This window comes from Balaenoptera physalus (assembly GCF_965194825.1).
Source record: "Balaenoptera physalus genome assembly, chromosome: 21".
Lineage (NCBI taxonomy): Eukaryota > Metazoa > Chordata > Mammalia > Artiodactyla > Balaenopteridae > Balaenoptera > Balaenoptera physalus.
This window is the reverse complement of record NC_138902.1, coordinates 41649364-41676657: the sequence shown is the minus strand read 5'-3', so window position 1 is coordinate 41676657 and position 27294 is coordinate 41649364. Positions and strand designations below refer to the sequence as shown.

The 27294-nt window shown below is 34.3% G+C and overlaps 1 protein-coding gene and 1 long non-coding RNA gene across 4 annotated transcripts in view; one reads left to right on the top strand and one right to left on the bottom strand.

The window, feature by feature from the left end:
- LOC309651422 overlaps positions 1 to 26687 on the bottom strand; it is a 59658-nt gene extending 32971 nt beyond the window's left edge. The window contains exon 1 of the long non-coding RNA XR_014258117.1: positions 882 to 26687. This is a non-coding gene — a long non-coding RNA (uncharacterized lncRNA). The remainder of the gene's footprint in view (positions 1 to 881) is intronic.
- Positions 1 to 27294, top strand: part of LOC309651390 (uncharacterized protein) — a 797009-nt gene that overhangs the window by 58791 nt on the left and 710924 nt on the right. The window lies entirely within an intron of this gene.

Sequence of the window (27294 nt, the reverse complement as noted above, 5' to 3'; positions counted from 1 at the left end):
TCTCCCATTCTGAAACCTTTGAAAATATTAGAAATTCTTCTAATAAATATATTGATCTATCTGAGGTAAAGTATAAAGTGAAGTTTTTGTATCTAACCATGCTTAAGGAATAAAATAAAATTTTCCCAAAATGCAGTGTAAAAGGTCACTAAATACTCAAAGGTGCTATTTAGAGACTCTGAAAGAGAGATGAAAAGGAACATAGATTGGTAAACTGCCTCACTGCACTGATACTCCATGATTGACTTATTGTGACAAATAGCAAATAAGATTTTTTTCAAAGACCACAGTGCCACAATGACTAGTTTTTCTTCCCCAAACATTCACAGGTAACACAAGCCAAACTATGTCTTTTTTTTTTTTTTTGAGAAAGAAACATCACTTTTATTTTATTAAGACAAGAGATTAATTTCAGCACAGGGGATCTCCATGAATATATTTCCCTTCAAACATTGCCAGGGTCAATGGAATTTTGACTTGTCTGGTGCATTTGTACTGGATACACAGCTTAAGCCTTCCTAAAGCAAACATAATTTACAATCTATAGTTTGCTCTTTAAAGTCCAAGTTGAATATTTCTATTTCTTGTTTAGCCTTTACATGCTATATTTTTTTTCTCCTTGCCATATTCCTTGGTTTTTTTTTATGTACCTAAAACTTCAGATTATATCGATTAAGATTTTTTAGTAAGCATTAAAATGAGAAACAAAGATGACTGGATTAAGGCAGTAACTATGTCTGTGCACTGAGCTGCCAAGCATAAGCTCAGGTTGATGTTTATTTTAATTAGAGTTATACTGTAATGAAGAAAGTAGTTTTCTGTGTGTATGTGTGGAAAATGGGTAGTTTGGTGGCCTTTGTAGAATGTGTGATTTATGTGACTTATCTGTTTGTATTTTTTTTTTAACATCTTTATTGAAGTATAATTGCTTTACAATGGTGTGTTAGTTTCTGCTTTAAAACAAAGTGAATCAGTTATACATATACATATGTTCCCATATCTCTTCCCTCTTGCATCTCCCTCCCTCCCACCCTCCCTATCCCACCCCTCTAGGTGGTCACAAAGCACCGAGCTGATCTCCCTGTGCTATGCGGCTGCTTCCCACTAGCTTGTTCGTATTTTTAAATGGATAGCTTCAAGCAGTATAAAAAGTAGAAATGAAATATGATCATGTGCACAGCTGAAAAATAGAAATATTGAACTTATATATTTTACATTATTTGGCTTCAAACCAAATTTGTAAGCACTAGACATTTATCTTCACATACTCAATCCATTTGAATATACCTTTAAGTGATTTATGATTTGTCTCAATGAAGGGCTCCATTGAAGCTGTTGCTTGCTCCAAATTTCCTGATTCTCATACACCCAGCTAAATAAAAACAGTACTGCATTTTAACATGTAAGAGCCCTGTTGTGTATTTCAAGAGTAAAATAACATTGAGGCCATTTGTGCGGGTGTATGAGTAAACACATATTACTTTATTTTGAGTATTGCATTTATTTTTAAAATTCTCCTCTGCTTCAGTACAGAGACTTCTTTCTTGATGTACAATACAAACATTTCACAGTGTTTCTGTGGAGATGATGATCTGCAGTAACATAAATGTGAGATTTTAAAAATGGGAATTTAAGAGATTGAAGGAGAAAATAATGTTATAGAGGCTAATCACAGGGATAATTTGGCTATCTTATCGTTTCTTTCAACATGTGTTGCTCTTCTCCTTTACTTAGGTAACAGAATCCTTCAGTTACTTTGGGAAATTGCTCCTCCCTTACGTGATGTGGTCTACAAATGAGGCCTTCAACGTAAGAAACACAGTAGTAGAATTTTAAGGCAGGTCAGTGTGTACCGTTCCTTTGGGCATGAGTTTTAGTTGATAAAAGGACACTTTACCAAAACTGAGACAGTCAGATTTATTCTAATGAGTTGAAAGGGGTACAGAAAAAGGTGACATCTTCATTTATTTATTGATCGATTGATTTATTGGCCGCGCTGTGCATCATGCGGGATTTTAGTTCCCCGACCAGGGATCGAACCTGTGCCCTCTGCACTGGGAGCATGGAATCTTAACCGCTGGACCGCCAGGGAAGTCCCGACATCTTCTTTTAAAGATTATTGACAGTAAGATATCTTTAAGCCTAGATTTTCTGTTGTTCATTTGTGCCATCGTGTAGCGATGTCTCAAGAGAATGATTACATAGCCAAAAGACAGACAGAAATATTCCTGAAGAACATTGTTTTCTTCAGGAAATTTTTGGGTGTCTCTATCTAGCCTTGCCTGAAGCTGTTACAGCCTGCTCTTTGCGGTTAGGTTTTGATTTTGATTCCTGTCAGTTTCATTGAAAACTGACTCATGCCTGATAGCACGCATGCAGGTACTTCTTTGACCTGTAGTCCGTTTTTGTTTTTGACTAGCATCGCAAATAACAGCTTATGACAATTAGCATACATAAATTAGGAAAAAGGGCCTAAAATGCTTTTGAGTAAAATGACAATATATAAAACATCTCACTAAATAGACAACCCACCTTAACTTTTTTGTAAGTCACAGCTATTAGAATAGTCATTTCTAGGATATAGTTCAGTAAGATGATGCCACTTTGTAACAACAGAAACTTTGAAAAAGCAGAATAGTTTCAGGAAAAAGCACCCTCAAAAGTGTGCAGATGGTCTCCTTTCAATGCTTTTGTATTGGAAAAACACTAATGAGCCTTTGTGAGAATACAATTAAGGAATTAAAATGTATATATTCCAAATCAGTACACTCTAAATGGGTTGAAGGATTTTGCCATTATTCTGCATTTAACCCTCTGTCATTCAGTAGAATTATGACCCAGTTATTTTGATGTCAAGTTTTAATGTTGTATTTTTATGGCAGGGACTCTATTTCCTTTCACCTGGTACACCTCTGAGTTTCACAATTAGAGAAGAGTATTTACTAAGTTATGATCAAGTTTCCTTAATATGTACGAATTTTTTCCCTCTTATTAATGGAAGAAAACATTGGAATTAGTTTTAGCAGATAGCATGCCAATCTAATACAGAAATCAGACTCACAGTTTTGAAATTTTGGCAGATTTTGTTTTGTGGAATATTCCAGTGAGTCAAATAATTTCTTGTGGTATATAGACTTAATGGTGTTGGAAACTGCAATGCCCTGGTTTGTTTTAAATCAGAATTAAAGATGTGCCAACCTGTCACAACTCCTATGCACAAAGTACACTACAGTTCTTCACACCCCTTTGAATTCATATCAATCATTTGAAAATAACATTTTTCCCTCAGAATGAGCTGTCACTATCAATTTGAATAGTGGCTGTTGAACTGGAATTCATCCACATTTTCTGCAAGCCATTTGGTTCGTTATATCACAAACCAAATGACTTGCAAAACTATTTTTTTCACACTGTTTAAAGCAAATGCAATACTATCTCTTCAAAGATTGTAATAATAATTTGATATCTTTATTCAAATATCTATTTAGATTTCTCTTTTTTCCTGCTTTATTGGCATTTCTAATTCACGTCTCAATAATCAGCTCAAAGTCTTTTTTTCTTAGTATCTACTGTGTTTGATTCATTGGTACTTTAGCTCTGGTTATGTGTAACCACCAAATGACAAACAGATCTTTGTGCTGCCCTGTTTCTGTTCCTCTTATGAAAGTGTAAATCGCTAGATGCTGTACGATAATGATGGTGTTCAGAGTAAAATAGTATTTGTGAATACATTGGAATAAAAATGTTTTTTCTCATTTTAACACATCCACCATACCTGACATTTCATAAAATACCTATGATTTAGGATTGTTTATGTATTGTTTTCTGTCACTAAGTGACACAGTATGTTGCATGGGATTGAAAATTGTAAAATCAGCTGCAGTTTTCCTAGAGGAAAACATCTGTTGCTCCCTTCTGCTGGGATTTTGTTTCCATTTTATTCCAGAATTAATACATAAGTTTTTTTTTTTTAACATCATTATTGGAGTATAATTGCTTTACAATTGTGTGTTAGTTTCTGCTTTATAGCAAAGTGAATCAGTTATACATATACATATATCCCCATATCTCCTCCCTCTTGCATCTCCCTCCCTCCCACCCTCCCTATCCCACCTCTCTAGGTGGTCACAAAGCACCAAGCTGATCTCCCTGTGCTATGCGGCTGCTTCCCACTAGCTATTTTACATTTGATAGTGTATATATGTCCATGCCACTCTCTCACTTCGTCCCAGCTTACCCTTCCCCCTCCCTGTGTCCTCAAGTCCGTTCTCTACGTCTGCGTCTTTATTCCAGTCCTGCCCCTAGGTTCTTCAGACCCATTTTTTTTTTAATATTCCATATATATGTATTAGCATTCGGTATTTGTTTTTCTCTTTCTAACTTACTTCACTCTGAATGACAGTCTCTATGTCCATCCACCTCACTACAAATAACTCAATTTTGTTTCTGTTTATGGCTGAGTAATATTCCATTGTATATATGTGCCACATCTTCTTTATCCATTCATCTGTCAATGGACACTTAGGTTGCTTTCATATCCTCGCTATTGTAAATAGTGCTGGAATGAACATTGTGGTACATGTCTCTTTTTGAATTATGGTTCTTGCAGGGTATATGCCCAGGAGCGGGATTGCTGGGTCATATGGTAATTCTATTTTTAGTTTTTTAAGGAACGTCCATACTGTTCTCCATAGTGGCTGTATCAATTTACATTCCCACCAACAGTGCAAGAGGGTTCCCTTTTCTGCACACCCTCTCCAGCATTTGTTGTTCGTAGATTTTTTGATGATGACCATTGTGACCGGTGTGAGGTGATACCTCATGGTAGTTTTGATTTGCATTTCTCTAATGATTAGTGATGTTGATCATCCTTTCTTGTGTTTGTTGGCAATCTGTATATCTTATTTGGAGAAATGTCTATTTAGGTCTTCTGCCCATTTTTGGATTGGGTTGTTTGTTTTTTTTGATATGTAGCTGCATGAGCTGCTTGTAAATTTTGGAGATTAATCCAGTTGTCAGTTGCTTCGTATGCAAATATTTTCTCCCATTCTGAGGGTTGTCTTTTCATCTTGTTTATGGTTTCCTTTGTTGTGCAAAACCTTTTAAGTTTCATTAGGTCCCATTTGTTTATTTTTGTTTTTATTTCCATTTCTCTAGGAGGTGGATCAAAAAGGATCTTGCTGTGATTTATGTCATAGAGTGTTGTGCCTATGTTTTCCTCAAAGAGTTTTAGAGTGTCTGTTCTTACATTTAGGTCTTTAATCCATTTGGAGTTTATTTTTGTGTATGGTGTTAAGGAGTGTTCTAATTTCATTCTTTTACATGTAGCTATCCAGTTTTACCGGCACCACTTATTGAAGAGGCTATCTTTTCTCCATTGTATATTCTTGCCTCCATTATCAAAAATAAGGTGACCATATGTGCATGGGTTTATCTCTGGGCTTTCTATCCTGTTCCATTTATCTATCTTTCTGTTTTTGTGCCAGTACCATACTGTCTTGATTACTGTAGCTTTCTAGTATAGACTGAAATCAGGGAGCCTGATTCCTCCAGCTCCATTTTTCTTTCTTAAGATTCCTTTGGCTATTTGGGGTCTTTTGTGTTTCCATACAAATTGTGAAATTTTTTGTTCTAATTCTGTGAAAAATGTCATTGGTAGTTTGATAGGGATTGCATTGAATCAGTAGATTGCTTTAGGTAGTAGAGTCATTTTCACAATGTTGATTCTTCCAATCCACGAACATGGTATATCTCTCCATCTGTTTGTATCATCTTTAATTTCTTTCATCAGTGTCTTATAGTTTTCTGCATACAGGTCTTTTGTCTCCTTAGGTAGGTTTATTCCTAGGTATTTTATTCTTTTTGTTGCAGTGGTAATTGGGAGTGTTTCCTTAATTTCTCCTTCAGATTTTTCATCATTAGTGTATAGGAATGCAAGAGATTTCTGTGCATTAATTTGGTATCCTGCTGCTTTACCAAATGCATTGACTACCTCTGGTAGTTTCCTGGTTGCATCTTTAGGATTCTCTATGTATAGTATCATGTCATCTGCAAAAAGTAACAGTTTTACTTCTTCTTTTCCGATTTGGATTCCTTTTATTTCTTTTTCTTCTCTGACTGCTGTGGCTAAAACTTCAAAAACTGTGTTGAATACTAGTGGTGAGAGTGGGCAACCTTGTCTTGTTCCTGATCTTAGTGGAAATGGTTTCAGTTTTTCACCATTGAGAATGATGTTGCCTGTGGGTTTGTCATATATGGCCTTTATTATGTTGAGATAAGTTCCCTCTGTGCCTAGTTTCTGGAGAGTTTTTATCATAAATGGGTGTTAAATTTTGTCAAAAGCTTTTTCTGCATCTATTGAAATAATCATATGGTGTTTATCCTTCAACTTGCTAATATGGTGTATCACATTGATTGATTTGCATATACTGAAGAAGCCTTGCATTCCTGGGATAAGGCCCACTTGATCATGGTGTATGATCTGTTTAGTGTGCCATTGGATTCTGTTTGCAGTATTTTGTTGAGGATTTTTGCATCTGTGTTCATCACTGATATTGGTCTGTAGTTTTCTTTTTTTGTGACATCTTTGTCTGGTTGTGGTACCAGGGTGATGGTGGCCTCGTAGAATGAGTTTGGGAGTGTTCCTCCCTCTGCTATATTTTGGAAGAGTTTGTGAAGGATAGGTGTTAGCTGTTCTCTAAATGTTTGATAGAATTCGCCTCTGAAGCCATTTGGTCCTGGGCTTTTGTTTGTTGGAAGATTTTTAATCACAGTTTCAATTTCAGTGCTTGTGATTGGTCTGTTTATATCTTCTATTCCTTCCTGGTTCAGTCATGGAAGGTTGTGCTTTTCTAAGAATTTGTCCATTTCTTCCAGTTTGTCCATTTTATTGGCATATAGTTCCTTCTAGTAATCTCTCATGATCCTTTGTATTTCTGCAGTGTCAGTTGTGACTTCTCCTTTTTCACTTCTAATTCTGTTGATTTGAGTCTTCTCCCTTTTTTTCTTGATGAGTCTTTCTAATGGTTTATCAATTTTGTTTATCTTCTGAAAGAACCAGCTCTTAGTTTTATTGATCTTTGCTATCGTTTCCTTCATTTCTTTTTCATTTATTTCTGATCTGATCTTTATGATTTCTTTCCTTCTGCTAACTTTGGGGTTTTCTGTTCTTCTTTCTCTAATTGCTTTAGGTGTAAGGTTAGGTTGTTTATTTGAGATTTTTCTTGTTTCTTGAGGTAGGATTGTATTGCTATAATCTTCCCTCTTAGAACTGCTTTTGCTGCATCCCATAGGTTTTGGATCGACGTGTTTTCATTGACATTTGTTTCCAGGTATTTTTTGATTTCCTCTTTGATTTCTACAGGGATCTCTTGGTCATTTAGTAGTTTATTGTTTAACCTCCATGTGTTTATATGTTTTACAGTTTTTTTTTTCCTATAATTGATATCTAGTCTCATAGTGCTGTGGTCGGAAAAGATATTTGATACAATTTCAGTTTTCTTAAATTTACCAAGGCTTGATTTGTGGTCCAAGATATGATCTATCCTGGAGAATGTTCCATGAGCACTTGAGAAGAAAGTGTATTCTGTTTTTTTTGGATGGAATGTCCTATAAATATCAATTAAGTCCATCTTGTTTAATGTGTCATTTAAAGCTTGTGTTTCCTTATTTATTTTCATTTTGGATGATCTGTCCATTGGTGAAAGTAGATTGTTACAGTCCCCTCTTATGATCGTGTTACTGTCGATTTCCCCTTTTATGGCTTTTAGCATTTGCCTTATGTATTCAGGTGCTCCTACGTTGGGTGCATAAATACCTACAATTGTTATATCTTCTTCTTGGATTGATCCCTTCATCATTATGTAGTGTCCTTCTTTGTCTCTTCTTATAGTCTTTATTTTAAACTCTATTTTGTCTGATATGAGTGTTGCTACTCCAGCTTTGTTTTGATTTCCATTTGCATGAGTACCTTTTTCCATCCCCTCACTTTCAGTCTGTATGTATCCCTAGGTCTGATATGGGTCTCTTGTAGACTGTATATATACGGGTCTTGTTTTTGTATCCATTCAGCGAGCCTGTGTCTTTTGGTTGGAGCATTTAATCCAATTACATTTATGGTAATTATCGATATGTATGTTCCTATTACCAGTTTCTTAATTGTTTTGGGTTTATTACTGTAGGTCTTTTCCTTCTCTTGTGTTTCCTGCCTAGAGAAGTTCCTTTAGCATTTGTTGTAAAGCTGGTTGGGTGGTGCTGAATTCTCTTAGCTTTTGCTTGTCTGAAAAGGTTTTAATTTCTCCATCGAACCTGAATGAGATCCTTGCTGGGTAGAGTAATCTTGGGTGTAGGTTTTTCCCTTTCATCACTTTAAATATGTCCTGCCACTGCCTTCTGGCCTGTAGAGTTTGTGCTGAACGATCAGCTGTTAACCTTATGGGGATTCCCATGTATGTTATTGGTTGCTTTACTCTTGCTGTTTTTAATATTTTTTCTTTGTATTTAATTTTTGATGATTTGATTAATATTTGTCGTGGCGTGTTTCTCCTTGGATTTATCCTGTATGGGACTGTCTGCATTTCCTGGACTTGATTGATCATTATTTTCCCATATTAGGGAATTTTTCAACTATAATCTCTTCAGATATTTTCTCAGACCCTTTCTCTTTCTTTTCTGCTTTTGGGACCCCTATATTTCGAATGTTGGTGCATTTAATGTTGTCCCAGAGGTCTCTGAGACTGTCCTCAATTCTTTTCATTCTTTATTCTTCTCTGTGGTAGTTATTTCCACTATTTTATCTTCTAGGTCACTTTTCCTTTCTTCTGCCTCAGTTATTCTGCTATTAATTCCCTCTAGAGAATTTTTAATTGCATTTATTGTGTTGTTCATCATTGTTTCTTTGCTCTTTAGGTCTTCTAGCTCCTTCTTAAACATTTCTTGTATTTTCTTCATTGTATTTTCAAGATTTTGGATCATCTTTACTGTCATTACTCTGAATTCTTTTCAGGTAGACTGGCTATTTCCTCTTCATTTGTTTGGTCTGGTGGGTTTTTACCTTGCTCCTTCATCTGCTGTGTATTTATGTCTTCTCATTTTGTTTACTTACTGTGTTCATGGTCTCCTTTTCGCAGACTGCAGGTTCGTAGTTCCTGTTGTTTTTGGTGTCTGCCAGTGGGTAAGGTTGGTTCAGTGGTTTGTGTAGGCTTCCTGGTGCAGGGGACTGGTGCCTGTGTTCTGTGGGTGGGGCTGGATCTTGTCTTTCTTGTGGGCAGGGCTGTGTCTGGTGGTGTGTTTTGGGGTGTCTGTGAACTTATTATGATTTTAGGCAGCTTCTCTGCTAATGGGTGGGGTTGTGTTCCTCTCTTGCTAGTTGTTTGGCATGGGGTGTCCAACACTGCAGCTTGCTGGTCATTGAGTGTAACTGGGTCTTAGCGTTGAGACAGAGATCTCTGGGAGAGCTCTCTCCAACTAATATTACGTGGGGCTATGAGGTCTCTGGTGGTCCAGTGTCCTGAAGTCAGCTCTCCCACCTCAGAGTCTCAGGCCTGACACCAGGTCGGAGCACCAAGGCCCTGTCAGCCCCACGGCTCAGAAGAAAAGGGAGAAAAGGAAAGAAGGAAAAAATAGATAAATAAAGTTATTAAAATAAAAAATTAAAAGAATATTATTAAAATTAAAAAAATAAACCAAAAAAATTATAAAACAAAAAGAAGAGAGCAACCAAACCAATAAACAAATCCACCAATGATAACAAGCACTAAAAACTAAACTAAGGTAACCATATAAATCACAAACTAGTCAGTTGCATACAGCAAACCCCAAGTCTACAGTTGCTCCCAAAGTCTACCTCCTCAATTTTGGGATGATTCGTTGTCTATTCAGGTATTCCACAGATGCAGGTACATCAAGTTGACAGTGGAGATTTAATCTGCTGCTCCTAAGGCTGCTGGGAGAGATTTCCCTTCTGTTCTTTGTTCGCACAGCCCCTTGGGTTCAGCTTTGGATTTGGACCCGCCTCTGCATGTAGGTTGTCCTCTAGTGTCTTTTGGGAAGTCTGAGGTCTTCTGCCAGTGCTCAGTCGGTGTTCTGTAGGAGTTGTTCCACATTTAGATGTATTTTTGATGTATTTGTGGGGAGGAAGGTGATCTCCACATCTTACTCCTCTGCCATCCTGAAGGTCCATCCAATAGATAAGTTTTTATTTTTCAGGAGGAGAATAGTTTATTTTACCAACCACAGAGATTTCAATTTGTATAACCTATCAATTTCAATTAAGTTTTTTAAATAAAATTTAATTCAAATAAACTCTAATAACTCCTGTGTAAGGCATATTTGTAGAAGATTATTAGAAAAGAAATCAAAGAAACATGACAAAATACATTTCACAATTTGTGGTGAAGATTAATATCTAACACCTGGAACATATTGTTGATGTGGAATGTAGTCCTGATTGGGACATTCAATTTTACGTCCTAGATCTCAGTCTGAACACAAGTTATTATCTCTCTAGGCATCAGCTACTTTACCCAGCAAATGGGACTAAAACATCAAACTGCCTTTATCACTGGGATGCTCCAAAGGCAAAACAATAACAAATGCAAAAGAGTTTGAGGTATTAGAAGTGTCACAATTCAGGAAGAGTAGATAAATCACCTGTTATAGTGATGCTGGAAAATCCAGTTTAATTTTACCTACATTTTCTCATGTCTGAAATCATCTCAAGGTACACTTCCTTCTCTATTTTGACATAATCTGAAACTTAAATAATTCATGTTTCCCTAGCCCATCAATAAATTTTTTGTAGCATCTCTTCTACTTCTTCTATTTTGCCCCAGGAAATCTGCATTTTCACATGAACAAAATTTTCACACTCTTGAACATTTACAGTTATTTAATAGTTTCCCTGTTGTTCCTTGGTGATAACTTCCCTTTCAGTCAGGGACAGTGTACATCCCACTCCCATAACTAATTATAGAAATGGCGTTATGGGTTATCATATTACTACCACCTCACTTTTATTTGCAAATTATTTATCTGCCACTACCATTAAAGTTGCTAAATCGGAAGTTCATGCATGCCTCTGTAATCTCATTGCCATTACTTATTTATGCCCAGGAAGTCTTTAGCAGTTTGGGACCTTGCTCAGTTTCTTTGTATGTAGATATGTTTTGTCATATATCTTAGCAACTTCTGATTTCTTATTGATGACTTATTTCTCTTCTAAATTTTGCTAAATATATTTTGTAAATCTTCAAACTCCAGTGAATTTCATCTTTATTAGGTTTCAGTCACCTGCAAGAACAATTAAGACTTTGATCACATCACCTGGAGCTATGCTTTGATTCTAAGATTTTAAACTCTAACATTCACTGTCATACCAGACAGTCTGGTTATTGTAAGCTCCATATCCAAAATCTGCATAAAATGATCTTTCTCCTTCATTCTTAGCTTAAGTGTGTAAACCACCAACCTATTTTATCAAGTCTTATGTAGCATAATAGTTGTTTTATCCTTCTTTGACTCTATGGTAGACCATTTAAAAGTACACTATATTCTGGTTTTTAAATGTTTTATTCATTTTTTTAGTTTTATATTTTTACTTTTTATTTTAGCTTTGTTGAAGTATAATTGACATAAACAATTTCAAGATATTTAAAGTGTGTGTCATGATGATTTGATACACGTATACATTGTGAAAGGATTTCACCATAAAATTAACACATCTATCACCTCACATTGTATGTTTTCTTTTTTGGTGAGGACATTGCTTCTCTCTAATGTCTTAGCAATTTCAAGCACACAATACAGTGTTATAAACTATAGTCATCAGGTTTTACATTAGTTCGTCAAACTTACTCATCTGATAGCTGAAAGTTTGTACCCTTTTACCAACATCTCCTATTTCTCCCACCTTTCAATCCCAGGCCATCACTTTTCCATTCTCTGTTTCTATGAGTTTGAGTTCTGTTTTCTTTTGTTTTTTAGATTCCACATATAAGTGAATAGTACAATATTTGTCTTTCTCTGTCTCACTTATTTCACTCAGAATAATGCCCTCAAGTTTCAAACTTGTGCTTACCCAAGGGGAAAGGGAAGGGGGTTGGGACAGATTAGGGGGATGGGATTAAAAGATACAGACTATTATATTTAAAGTAGATAAGCAACAAGGATTTACTGTATAGAACACGGAATTATACCCATTATCTTGTAATAACCTGTAATGGAACAGAATCTGCAAAAATACTGAAGCACTACGGTATACACCTGAAACTAACACAATATTGTAAATCAGCTATACTGCAATAAAAAAAAAAACGCTATTTTACACATTGGCACATAGTAGGCACACAGTAAATATTTGTTAAATGTCTATTGCTGTGTAGCGCTCCACCAAGCAGAAACCATAAGGCCCAGTAGGTGAAATACATGCTCTGATGCAAACTATACTTGATTTTTAAAAATATGAATTAAAATTGGAAAGAACAGATTCCATTCAAATGATTTGGGAATCTGCAGTAATAATTACCAATTAAATGAGGGAGGCCAGCATATTCATTCATTTGTTCATTCAGTCAGTCAACAAATATTTGTTGAGAGCTTGCTCTTGCCACACATAGCACTTCCCCTGCTGCTTTATTATTTTTTAAAAAACATATTTAACTAGGAGGTTTAGCAGGATTTGAAACCCTTATATATCAAGAAATAGGTTTTCTGCAATTCGAGTTTCTTGAAACAACTTTGCATTAATCCATAAAACCAATCCATTATTTCAAGACTATTTTATTTGGATGCCAATAAGACATATCCCAGGTGAAGAATATTGGCCATGGGGGGTAAACTGTGAGGAATTAAAGTGATCATACAAATGTAGCCAAAGGACATGGCAAAAGGGTTATTTTAGTGCTTTAATTACCATTTAGATGACTCAACTCAAATTAGACTGGTCAGGATTGTTCAGAATCCACAGATGATTTCTAGCCAGTTCTTAGAGAATGCGGAATGTAGACCTAAGATAAATTAACTGGATTAATAAGCATTTCCTGGAGATGGGCTCACAGGTAAATCAGCAGAGGCCATTTAGTAGACTGTTACTGAGGTGCTGAGTTAAGAATGGGCTAGTAAAGAACATATCTATGTAAATATTTCACTTCATTTTGTAGTCATGGGATATATTTTATTATGAAAAATATCTAATATGTTGAAATGTGTTTGATATTCAATTTTAGTGTATTTCCAAAATTTAACATCTATTAATGTATGCAAAATTTTTTGTGAATGCACTATTTTTGTACTGTTGCTATTTGAACTCTAGTATTCTGGAGGTCTCATTTCATCTTATCAAGATGTTCCAATTGTGGAAATCTGAAGAATTAAGAATGATTTTTTGATTAGTTTGCTTGTTCTTTATATGTAATGTATTCCACTAAAACGTAATACTTGGGCTCGAAAATATCAATCAAATAAAATGTACAGTCAGACTATAGCAAGAATAATAAAAAGCAATACTTTTTAGCCAGTCTGTACTATCAGAAAAAGCAGAAAGTTAAAGCTAGAAAAATTCAGTGTGCATACAGCTGACCATACGCTGAACTGAGGAAGACCCACATGATCACGACCCTGTCAGGTAATCACCTCCGCCCGTGTCTCCCACCCCACATCCAAGCAGAAGATATGGGCTTTACTCTGAGAGATAAGGTCCAGTTAAAAATTCACGTTATACCCCAATGCCTGTTATTGTGAGACGGGATAGTACTATCATGGGGATTACTGTATTTTTAAGTTGTTTCTAACACCCATAAAGAGAAGTCTGATTTAATGTCACAGAAAAAAAGCGTTTGCTTTACCATTTCTTTGTTTATTTCTTTACTGTCAAATGCATATTTTATCAAGCATTTGGTTTCGACCTTTGATAACTTTTGGATTATAGTAGTGAATTTGTGTATTGTCTATTTAATTTTAGTTGAAAATTTAAAATTATATCAGTAATCATAGGCCCTGTATAGATTTAATATCTCTGCTTTGTACTTCATCTTGATAATTTATTTGTTATTTTAACTCAAAGAGATTAGGATAAATGCAGTGTGTTCGGTTGTTCTCACAGATTTTATTTTCTGAGGGGAAGAATTATGTAAACCTCAAAAGGTTCTTCTTGAACAGCAGAATCCTGTGGGTTTTGCAGGAGTGTCAAAGATGGGACCTGAAATGTATTTTCCAAAGTATTGTGGATTTACATTAAATATTTTAAATTACTCCATATAAAAATACACTTCTTTGTATTTCTGTCTTCCATAAGATGCATTTATTTATTGCTTTCAGAATGACTCTTTTGACTTCTCACATATTGCTATACTGCCAAATATATATATTACTTAATAAGGGAAGAAAATAAAAGTAAGATTTAAACTGCCCTGTGTTTTTCAAAGACTACATTTTTATGGCCATTTAGAGTTCTTTAACTTCTTGTTTTTTGCTGTCCTTGCCAAATTTTTTCCCAAGCCACAGATGTCAGTTCCTACTCATCTGCTGCTCTGTTTCTTCCTGACGCCCTGCAGATTACCTGGGTTGCTGTCCAGCTCAGATTGGATCATCTGAGTGAGAAAGGAACTTTAAAATCTGGTGCCATTTTCTTTAGCTTCTTTTTACCTCCTTCCCACACAATTTTATTCCTTAGTAAATAGTCATTTTTTTATTTCAAGTTTTAATGTTGGACTGTTCAAATATGTGTAGGCCTTGGTTTGGCTTTTGAAAATTCTCAAAAATACAAGCAATTCTATTTTCAACAATAATTTAAAATAGGGAATTGTACATGTCAAAGACTTAAAAATGCCAGTAAATTATGTAGATATTTAAAGCAATAGACACAATTTTATAAAAATAACAAAAGAGTAATTTATTAAAATGTATTTGAATAACATTTTGATTGTATTCATCAAATTAATATTAATTTTCAATTATTTAAGTATAGTTTAAGCTAAACACTGTATTTTTTGGTAAAGGAAAATCTAAAAAATATATTCTCAACATTTTTAGAGTACTTTAGACAGTTGATCTTTTGCAATTATGAATATTTAATTTTGACAAAAAGCTGATGATTTTGAAACCATCCTCATTCGGTCAATGACATCTCTCGGTGGCATTTTAAAGTATGCAAGAATCTATTACCACTTTCCCATGTCTTCTGAATACACTATCTTCCATCTTCAGTAGCATCATAGCTCAACAAGTTGAGGGATCCAGTATCTTCATGCTTACCCCAAGTCTTATTTTTAGAAAAATACATATAATTAATGAGAGCCAAGGTTTGAAATTTTACTGTATATATATGTCACTTCAGAGCTTGTTTAATATCCACTTTCAGTCTCTACCAGTAGAAATAAGACATATGTCTAGAAATGTTTAAATAATTAGCACACATGGAAATTCTTATTCTAGAAATCCTTTGACCACATTTTAGGAACTTTATACAAAAGAATAGGTGATTCATTACAGCATTAAGTATTTCTCCACCCATAAGCATTTTCATTTTGCTGTATTATGAGTAAAGGGAATTAGTCATTTATTAATGGATTGAGAATAAAAATAATGAGAAGGAGAAAAGGGATTATTTTTTTCTGGGAAATCCTTAAATTATATCATATTAATACTCTTACACTGTTGCTACATACTATGCTAGTGTTCTCTGAAAAAAAATTTAGATAAAAAAATAGTATCTTGGCTTACTGGTCTATGAAACAAAACAATGCAGAAGCAAGTTTGCAAAACAACATAATCATTATAGGCACAGGTTTTGGAGCCACTACCTAGGGTCAAGTCTCAGCTCTTCAGTGTACTCAGTGACTTAAGCTATCTGTGCCCTAGTTAACAAATCCATAAAATTCTTTTAAAAAAGTCAGTGCTTCATAAAGTTACTATGAAGATGAAATGGGTTAAACATCTAAAACATTCAGAAGAGTGCATCGTAGATCATGTTTGCTTATTAGATGACTTATTACCTGTTGTTTTGGTGATTAAGTCAGTTGTTACTTAGTATATTTTCTTTATTTTCACTAAGGTGGCAATGAAATATGTTGATATTATGTGCTATTTAACACAATAAAGGTTTATAGAAAAATTTCCTTCCTTTTAAGCATTTTAACAGAGATGTTCTTTGATGTTTGTAAGAAAATCCATCTATATTATTTTTGCAAATCCCAAGGTATATATAGAAATAGAACAATAATGTACTGTTGGAATATAAACAGTCTGAAAGTTCCCAACACACACCCAGGTACCCAACACTCACACAAAACTTCTAAGAAATTAATCACACAATAGATGTACACAAAATTAGATATCCCATTAAATTCCTGCTATGCTTTAATGGCTTTAAAAGTTTAAAGATGTTGTATGTAATTGGGGAATTATAATGTATTATGGCTTAATTCCATGCAATTATTTTACCTTAAAGCTTTGTCAAATCATATTATGTTCATTGTATATTTACCTATAATAATGACTTCTTAACTTGATTCATATAAAGCTTATAAATATGTATATATATATGTATATATATATATGTACCTATATGTATATATTATTTGAGCATCTGTCTTTAGCAATATCATTTAAATCTTGATATTCTATATTCTTTGGTTACAGATGGCTGAAAAGCTGAATTGTCCACATGGACCATTTCAGTTTCTTGGTCATTGTTCTATCATGTACCATCCTTGGGGCTCCTATGCCTCCTTTATTTTGTTTCTGACAGTCTTGTGTAAATTGGAGTGTTCCTATTCTCATCTGCTCATTCCTTTACTGTCATAACTGTCCCATTTTGTATTGGAAATTGGTCTTCTTTGAGGCTTAAATATTGTTTTATGTTGTTTATGGTTTCTATATTCTATATGAAAACTAAGATTTATGATGCCCTGTACAGACCACTTGGTTTCAGTCCTTCAAAGAAAAATGTTACATTAAAGTCAGTTTTGGTAACCCTGCAGTGTATCAGAACACTTTATGAAATATTAACTATGCCAGAAAGAGAGATAACAGCATGCTTAGTTATGGAGCTGAAAAGTATTGTATGTGATATTATGATTATTCACAACATTTCTTAATTTTTTTTTTCTAAGACACTGTTCAATGCTAGACCTTCCCTAGAACTAACTCCCTCCCTCACATCAGTTCTTGAAGTATTCTTGTGTATTAGTACATAGAAAGTGCTGAATTACCTCAAGGGAATTCATCTGTTGTCTTGTAGAAGAAGGATCTTTTAGGATAAATGTGAAGCATTAGTAAATTCCACAGGATGCTATATAAATTGCACTTCCATTCAAAGCAAAAATAACCATTATTTCTAAGGTTTCTCTTCAATGGATTATTTTTATGTTATTTTCCTGAACTCCAACTAGAGTAGCTCATGCAAAGCCCATACTAAGTTGATCTATTTAAGGTCAACATGTGAATGTTGTCATTTTAATCACTATATGTAATTCAATCTCCATTTCCTTTTTTTTTCTTCTTCTTTTAATACTTAAAACATGATGTTAAGGGCAAGCAGGATCAGCCTTGGACAATATCATTTTATAAGAAGTGTTGTTTTTGAGAATTATAACCGTTCTTTCCAAGCCTGCATGACCTCACTACTCCACGTGTATTTTTTTTGCAAAATTTGTTAATGATCTTCATGTTGATAATGCAATTTTTTCATTTCTCACTTTATCTCAGAACCATTGTATTTAGTTAATTGGATTCTCCCTCTTCAAACTGTTGCTTCCTTAACTTCTGTGACACCACTTTCCTGCTGTTGGTTGCCTATCAAAAGCAATATCTTTTTTTTTTCTTTTGGCTAGCAAAGCTTCAAATTTATGAAAATGATTACCATTCCCATTCTACTTACTTAGGGAAAATATTTGCCACCCTATGCCAACATAAAGACTTTTGGATCATCTAACAGACCACTGTGGTCTCATTCTCCTTGCTAACAGGATGTACGTGTGTGCCAGTTATGCCCTCTGGAACCTGAGAGAAGGTATGCTTATTGGCTTCTGGGAAAGGTTTTCCTTACCAATACAAATACTTGCTTGCTTAGAGGGAAACACCCCTTTTCTTTGCAGAGTGTCATTCTGTCTTCATGCAATGCTTAGAATTACTGAAGCCATCTCATGACCATGAGGGAAGGTAATAGCAATAACTGGAGATGCCAGAATAGAAGGAACCCAGTTCTTTTATGACACTGCTGAGTAACTGAATCAAGAAACCTTGAAATCTTCCTATTTGCTTATTTGCTCATTATTTAACCCACATATACTTCTGGTATTTCAGTGGAAAGCATTCTAAATCATACATCTGGGTTTGGGGTACATTTTTTATATGGACAATCAGAGAATGAATTACTTGGGGACATGAGATGTCTGGGCAGTTCTAAAGCCCCATTTGAGGTGTGACACTCTCATTGCCTGTCAACAGCTTAACAGCAGTCGCAGAGAACACCAACAGTTGGCTTCATCTAAGATTGTATATTTTTTTCCTGATATATGTTGTAAAGTATTTTATAAATGATTTGTAGTGTAATTTCAGAGCAGTGGAGATTCAAAACATAGAGAGTCAGCAGATTGCAAGTAACATTGCTGTCAAGTATGAGACCGTAGAAATAATTGAGGGTGAAAGATGAATAGGGCATTGTATTCAGCGTGCTGAATGGCTGACATTTTGGTGGTATCAATGTCCATAGCATGATGATGATATTGTATGACTGAAGTAGATTGGGAAAGAAAATTACTGAATAGTAGTTTGAGAAGCGGAGAGACGAACTTGCTGGATGGGTATTCTACAGTGATTTTTAAGCTATCAAAGTATATTACACGACATATTGTATAGAGAAAGTAAGTAAGCCAAGTGCCAAAGTCACAATTTCTAAAGAAAAGTATCCAGAAGTTTTTAAAAGTTCATTTATTTAAAAACTTTTATTGAGCATCTACTATGTGCTAAGTGCTGTTCTCGGTACTTGCACTAACAAAAAAGAAAAAAAAACATATGTACTCATGAGGTTCCTATTCTAACAAGAGGATACAGAGATTAATTGAAAAATTATACAGTACTGAGGTAAAGAAACACATTTTGGTAAAAGTATAAAATAAAAGAATACGAGATGATCACGGGGGTCAAGGAGATTTCTCTAAGGAAGAAATATTTGATCTGAGAACTGAAGATGAGGAATTAAATAAAAGATTTTAAAAAAGGCAAGAGTTGGAGTTTGGCAGGAGAGTCCTCAGCAGAAACAAAATCATCAAAAAAACATATGTGTAAGACTGTAATATGACATAATTCATGAACAAAGATAATAATGTTATATTTGAAACATAGAGAGGTGAAGGGAGAGCAAGAAAGAATGTACTAAACCTACAGAGTTGAAAAGCCAGGCAGTGTTTGCTCATACAGTATGAAGAAACTCATATAAAAGATATGACATCAATCATAATATTGCAAAAGAAAATGCAAGTTATTGAAATGCTTAAAAAAAGAAGTGACATAATAGTTTTAAAATATTAAATAATTACTACAGTAATAACTATTGTTGGAAGTTTTGTCTGAATAATATTAGTTTCAGTGTGGAAGAGGCATTTACAATGGAATTAACATTGGGAAGTATATCAATTGTTAGCATGTTCAGCTGGTAGTCATATAAAGAACACAATAAATATAGCTTGAAATGATAGAAGGTTATTTCTCTCTTATATAAACAGTAAGTTCAGGACGCCCGTTTTCAGGACTAAGTGCCTTTTATGTTACTGTCTAGACCTTTCATCATTCTGTATCATTCTCCAAATGGCTGCACCAGCACAAACGCCAACCAGCAGTCTAACCAGTTGGAAAGAGAGAAGGAAAGTAGGAGAATATGCCATTTTCTTTAACACCTTCTTAAAAGGTACACACACCCCTTCGTTTTGCATCTCATTGGCTGGAATTTAGTCACATAGCTAAAATTATATTCAAGGGAGCCTATAAATACAGACTTTATCTTTTGCCCAATAAACTGAGGAAAATGGGAAGAATGAATATTATGGTCAACTACCTGTTTTGACTTAGGATATGAGGTTGACATTAATCTAATTTCCAGCCCTGAGGTTCATTGACTGTGGGAAAATAAGCAGTCTTAACATATTTACAGGCTGTTATCACAGCTCTCCTGATGTTCAACACATATTATACTCTACTAACCAAAACAATAGTTGCATCATATCATTTTATAAGTGTAAATTGAATTTGACATAAGGAAGAAAATGAATATATCTTTATGTATCTGAAAGGATAATGTCTTGTCCTTAGTTTAGTGGCTGATTTAGTCAGGCATCTGCAGGAATCATGTAACTGTATGTATCCACAGTCATCTCTGTAAGATTACTTTTGAAAAATAAGGGCTGTGTTCAAGAATAATCCACTGGCTCAAGAAATAATGAGCTAGTCTTTGTGAATTAGACTGTCAATATTTGAGGTTATTAAATTATAGTTTTCTATGTTAGCAAGCATGATTTAGAAATGTGGTTTGGAACTCTCATATTTTTATTTTAAAAACTACAAAGAGATACATTCAAGCACACTATAATTAAATATATAAAGAATCAGAAAAATGCTTAAGTAACCCACATGAAGACAACTAGAAAGAAACGGACAACAAGCAGAGGAAACAAATTAAAAGAATAAAATGGCAGAGTTCTAACATCTCAATAATTAATGTAAGTGGTCTAGTTACAGTAGTCAAAAAATACAGACGGGTAGAGTGGATTAAAAAACATGACCCAACTATGTGTTGTTTATAAGAAACTTACATCAAATTCAGATTCATTGACATAGGTATAATATGTTGAAAGTAAAAAACAAACAAACCAAAAAACCCTGCTAGACAGAACATCAGCAAATATTTAGAAGATTTGGACAACACAATCACCCAATAGAATCTAAGTGACTTATCTACAGAGCGCTTCTCCAAACAAAAGGTAGACATTTTTTTACACACTATGGAATATTCATCAATATAGACTATAGCTTGGGCCATAAAATAAACTTCTACAAATGTCAAAGAATTGAAATCATATAGAGGATATTCTTTGACCTTAATGTAATCAAACTTGAAGTGAGTAACAAAAAACAGGAATATTTCTAAATAAGAGGAAATTAAAACAATACAAGCAATACACTTCTAAATTATCCATGGGTCTAAGAGGAGGTCTAAAGGTTAAAAAAAAAAAAAAAAATATATATATATATATATATATATATATACACACACACACACACACACACACACATACAATATATATGTATTTTGAATGCATATATTATATATATATAGTATGTTGAATGTATATATTGAATGTGTGTGTATGTATTTTATATATAATTCAACATATCATGAGGTAATTAAAGCAATATTTAGAGGGAAATTCATAGTCTTAAATGCTTACATAAGAAATGAAAAGGCTCAAATCAATAATTTAAACTCTCAGTTACTTTGGGAAAGAAGAGCACAATAAGCCCAAACCAAGCACAAAGAAGAAATAATGACAACTGGAGCAGCAGTCAATTAAATTGAAACAGGAAATGATAGAGAAAATGAAACAAAAATCTAGTTCTTCAAAAAAGTTGATAAAATTGATGAATCTCTAGGAAGACTGGCAAAGGTAAAAATAGAGAAGACACTAATTACTAATATCAGAAATGAAAAAGGGAATGTCTTTCATATCCTGCAGCTATTAAAACAACAATAAAGGAGTATTATTGCCATTTGAGTTCCCACTTTGGATAAATTTTAATTGAAGGCACAGTTTTAATGCACTCACACAAAGGAAGTAGAATCCCAAGGTTTATTACTTACAGATCCCAGAATTGGGGGGTGGGGGACACATGAGTCAGAGGAAAGGCAGTCCTGTTCCAGGTCACGAGTGAGCAGGAGATAGAGGGCAGGGTAGCAAGCACCTATTGTAAGGTGATTGGGGCAGAGGTCACTAACTTTTCTTGGGCTTAACTCTAAGTGGTTATTTTCAATGATGCCCTCTGCCGTCAGGAATTTATGGCCGGATGAAGTCCTTATTAAATGTCCAAACTCTGGGTGTAAGCAGGGTTATCACACTGTAGGATGTCTAGGCAGCAACTCAGAAAAATAAAAGTTGTCTTTCTCTTCACAATACAAAAACCTAAACACAAATGTACGTAGCTGCTTTAATCATAATAGCCCACACTGGAAACAAACCAGGTATCTTTTAATGGATAAATGTTTAATTGGTACATCTGTACTGTGGAATAACTACCCAGGTAAAATGGAATAAACTACTGACAGAGTCAACAACTTAGATTAATCTCAAAGAAAAAAAATTACAAAATTTTGGATATGGAGAACAGATTAGTGATTACCATGGGTTAGGGCATGGTGGTAGTGATGAGAATTTAAGAAGGTTGGGTGTGATTATAAAAGGGCAAAATGAGGAAGCCTTGTGGTGATGTAACAGTTCTGTATCTTGACTGATGAAATTCAGTGATAGGGAACTCTAAATCTGGAACTTAATGGCATCATTAAAAAATCTACCTTATTTTCTCTCCATTTACCACATTTGTTATATGAGTTTTTATGTCAGCCTAATTTCCCTGATGGTAACAAGAGATATGTAGCATTACAGTATATTACACCTAAAAACAAAAATGTCCAGAGGAGATAGAGATTATCATATTCTTGTAGATCTTTCTTTGGAGTGAGGACATTTTTCCTAGGAACTTACTTATGCCTACTTCTAGCCCACCCCATTATCAGCTGGCTTCCTTTAATTCTTCATTGTCATTTTTTTTTTTTTTAACTGCTCAAGTCTCAAACAATTACTGGTAATGGAAATTAAATCATCAGAATTGCTGAGATAAATTTAGACTAATCCCAAGCTCTTCTCTCTCCACGTTGTGAAGGCACTGGGGTCAAACTCCCTGAGGAGTAGGATGCACTTTTCTGAGTCTTCTAGGCTGCGTCCTGTGCATCAAGGCTAATGAGTACAGCATGTCATCACTGTAATGGACATGCATGCTGTCCAGGGGCAAGACAGAGTTTTACATAAAATTCCAGGTGTGGAAATATTTACCTGGACCATTTTATTTATGCATGTAGAAATACTTGATCCATCACCAAAGTTCCAAATGTTATGTTTTCCTTTTTTTTTTTAAAGAATGGTATACTTGGTTGGGTGACTCCAGACACTTTGTAGGTGTTCTTTCTTACTGGGGATGTGGGAAAGAGGCCTTTGCTTCCTCACTGCATGGATGTAAATGAACCATTTAAGCAAAATTTAGGCCACAGCAAAGCCTTGTCTCCAAGTAACTTGATTGCTTATTTGGTCGCTTACATTTTCAAGTTTCAGCATTTAAGACCCTGATTAACATTAAACATTTTGTTATTTTGAAACTTTTGAAGGCAAAAATCTCTATCTCTTTTCTATTCAGACAATCCAAATTAGGCATTCACTTTCAATTTAGAAAAATACTTCTAAAAGCTGGAATACTTTTGTTCAGATATTAAATAGACCCATGGACTGATGATTTCTAGTCTACATGACATTTCTCTTACTCTCCTGCTCTCTTCTCCGGTGGCTGCAGAGACTGTGGGTTACCTCTCAAAAGTCATTCCTTTGCCTTATTCCGTTAATAGAGACTGCGAGTTCTGTTGTCATCTCTCAGACTCCATTCCAGTTGAGATTGGTCATGTGACCAGGCTCTGCTAATAAGATGTAGACAGAAATTGTGACGCTCTCAGCCAAGCTGATGACAGGTACAGGCTTTGTGGGTTCATGAGCACCCTGACGGTCATCTGTATGTCTTCTTTAAACTGTCTATTCAGTTCCTCTGACCGTGTTTAAGCAGTTTGTATTTTTTTCCTATTTAGTTGTATGAGTTCTTTATATATTTTGGACACTAATCTCTTATCAGATATATGATTAGCAAATATTTTGTTCCATTCCATAAGCTGACTTTTCATTTTGTTGATGGTTTATTTTGCTGTGCAGTAACTTTTCAGTTTGATGTAGTTGTTTGCTTATTTTTGCTTTTGTTGCCTTTGCTTTTGGTGTCAGATCCGAAAATGAATTTCTTTTATTTTGACTAAGTTGTTTCCTATTACTTATTGTACTCTCTTGATAGTAATAAATTCCATAATACTTTCTACATTTCAAATCAGCTATTGCTGTATCTGGATGCAATACAGAATCAATTATGGATGATATGCCAGTTAGACAGAATAGCTAGAATGCTGTTTTGCTTCCAGGGGTCACATATAATAATTACTGTGATGTGTATTAGAAAGAATAACAAAATACTATAATTTCAGCAACAAATTTGCATGTATTTTTGAAAACATATGCATAAATGCAAAAAACTACAAACCTGCAAGAGTAGATAAGGAAAGATTGTTATACATATGAAGGGTTTGTTCTTTGAAAATCTGCTTAATTAAGATACTGCAGTATAGTCTCTATATTCCTCCCCCATGAGATTCTCTTTCATACATTACACTGGAGTGGATTATAATACTGACACAACGCTAAGAAACACAGTGTCTGTGTCTTTTACTACAGCAACAGTATTCTCCACTTGGCTTGGTTTTCATTTTGCTTTCCTGTTAATCTTTCCTTCTTTATTCGTTTTTAAAGACTTAGGAAGAGGGTACATTATCAATGTATACAATAAACATTACAATTTTGAAAAAATATACTGAATTAGAATTATAAACCCTGGGATGTCACATGAGAGCAATGTAACATACTGCTCTAGTTTATTATATTATGGGGTATAGCACTTAACTCTTATTTTATCACTGGGTGTCAAGTACTTACCTGAGTCTATTTGCGAGTTTTTAATTTAGGAACTCTTTAAAATATTGTTTATTTTAACAAAACTGCTATTTAAAACTGTGTTGGAGTTTTATTAATATTAGAATCACCTCAAAATTTGAATGTCTCAGATAATTATTGATTTTAATGACTTCATGAAAAGAGAATCTCTGAAATTATCTGACTAGTCATGGTCATACTTCATGCAGGTATTTGTCATGTTATAATATCTAGTATGTACATCTGTAGCTTTATAAGTCTCTCTCTGTATATATCTGTATACACATATATTGCTGTTATTGTTTTTTTTTTAAGTATATTAAACTTAAAATGAAAATTCACTTCAAATTTAACTTTTTAAAGGCTTGTTTGTATATATTATATTTTACCTGTGTCTCATGTCTCCAGAAAGTCATTCTATTGCTGCTTCTTTTAATGTATGAAAAATAGGGCCAGAGTAAAATTATGAGAAATAAGAGAAAAGAAGTGGAAGTACTTTCATATTATTTCACAAATATTTTTCCTTTAATTGCAGATCATCAGATAAGATTGTTGTCTTGATTTCTGGTCTTATGAAAGTTCACAAATCTCAGGTCATAATCTTTTACAGGTTAATTTATCATAGTTCCCAGACAAGCTGAAGATGAGAACAGAGCTGGCGTAAGTTAAATTTAGACCATTAACATGTTTTTACAGAATTTAAGTTAAACATTTAGTTGCTAAGAATAATGATATTTTAGGATTTCTATACGATAGAAAAGTAAGATACAGATAAAATAACATGTGAAGATTAATGTTAGGAATGAGATACACAGGGAAGCATAAGGAAGTAAGGGAGAGAAAATTTTGGAAAAGGTAAAGTTAAAATAGTGATAGACAGACCCTGATATAGTCTTTCTTAACAGGAGTCTGAATTTAATGCCGAGTGATTCTGAACTATTAAATTACTGAGATGGACTCCCTTAAACCCATATCACTCATCTTCTTAATATAGTAAATATAGTATGTAGTATAGGGATCTTAATATAGTATAGGGATCTTAATATAGTAAAGTGAATTAATACCACCTTATACATCATGCTTTGCTCATCTCAGCTAGCAGTAAAATTCTTCACCAAAAATGCTTCTATATACCTCTTACAAATATCACTGCTACTCTTACTTTCTTTTGCCTATCTTTGACAATGATACTTCTGATATACTTCGTTCCTGCCCTATACGTTTTGGAATAACAGTAGATGTAGAGTTTCTTTTAATGTCAGTTTTTGAAAAATGAGTACAGAGTATAAATTTTTCTTATTCTCACTATGGATTTTAAGACTTAAAAAAAATCATGCTTGTTCTAAGAATGAGAAAATTGAATAGGAAATGAGTAGTTTTTTCTTTTCTGTTTATTTCAATTCTAAACAATTGGTTATTCTAGCAATAATTTAATTTTTTCTACCATCCAGTCAACTTTTCCCTCCATCCATGGAGTCAAGACAGGGTTAGCACACTCACAGCTAGTTCACGACTCTCCCAGAGCCAAGAGTAAACCTGTTCTCAGGTGGAGACCACAATTCCTAGGATGTCTGCCTACATCAAAGGGGGTCAGGAAGAGACTCAAAAAAGGGAGTTAGACAGTATTTTTCTTACTCTCTTCTTTCCCTTCATTAAGGGGAAAAAAGTCTCAATATCAGAATAACATCGTGATTTCCTGGAGGTTCTCAATCTCATCAACCAGGGTGAAGAGGGAACTTATGAACTTGGAGAAAACTAGCCCCTCCCTAACAGAGTAGAAGAGTCAACACTCATCTTAGGTGGAAATGCTTGTCTCCTCTAGGCCATTTACCATCCTCATCATAGATCAAGGAATAAGAACCTGCATCCACAGGCCTACTTGTTTCTATGTACAGGGATCAGGAGAGACCCTAGTGCATATTGCTTACCAATGATCGTTATTTTAGGAAAATTTTAAAATGGATTGAACTTGAAAGGTTGCTTATATCTATATCCTGGTAGATGTCTGGCAATGTCAGGTGAAAAGGTGGAGGAAAAATATTTGAGTTGGCATTGTGTTTAACTGAGACTCTGTTGTTTGTGAAATTACTCATCTATGTTTTTATTAAGTTAATTTTTAAAAATAAAAATTCTAACCTAAGGAGATGCTATACAAATAAGAGTAGCAAATTCTGTAGGTTATTTCTCCACTTAGAAATTCCTTTATTAATATGCTATACATAGTGCTTTGTGGAACCTGGTTTGGGGAAGGGTGGCTTCACTGCTAAATATGAAAAACAACCAATAAGGAAAAATACTTAAATGCAAATGAATCTTTAACTAATTATAGAAAAATATGTATTGACCAACCATGTGAAAATGGCTAGAACAAAGGGAAGGGTTTTATGTGCAATGTTCTTATTTCTGAAAATAAATGCCTGCTAAAGGCTTTTTGTTCTTTGATTTATTTAGTCAGTAT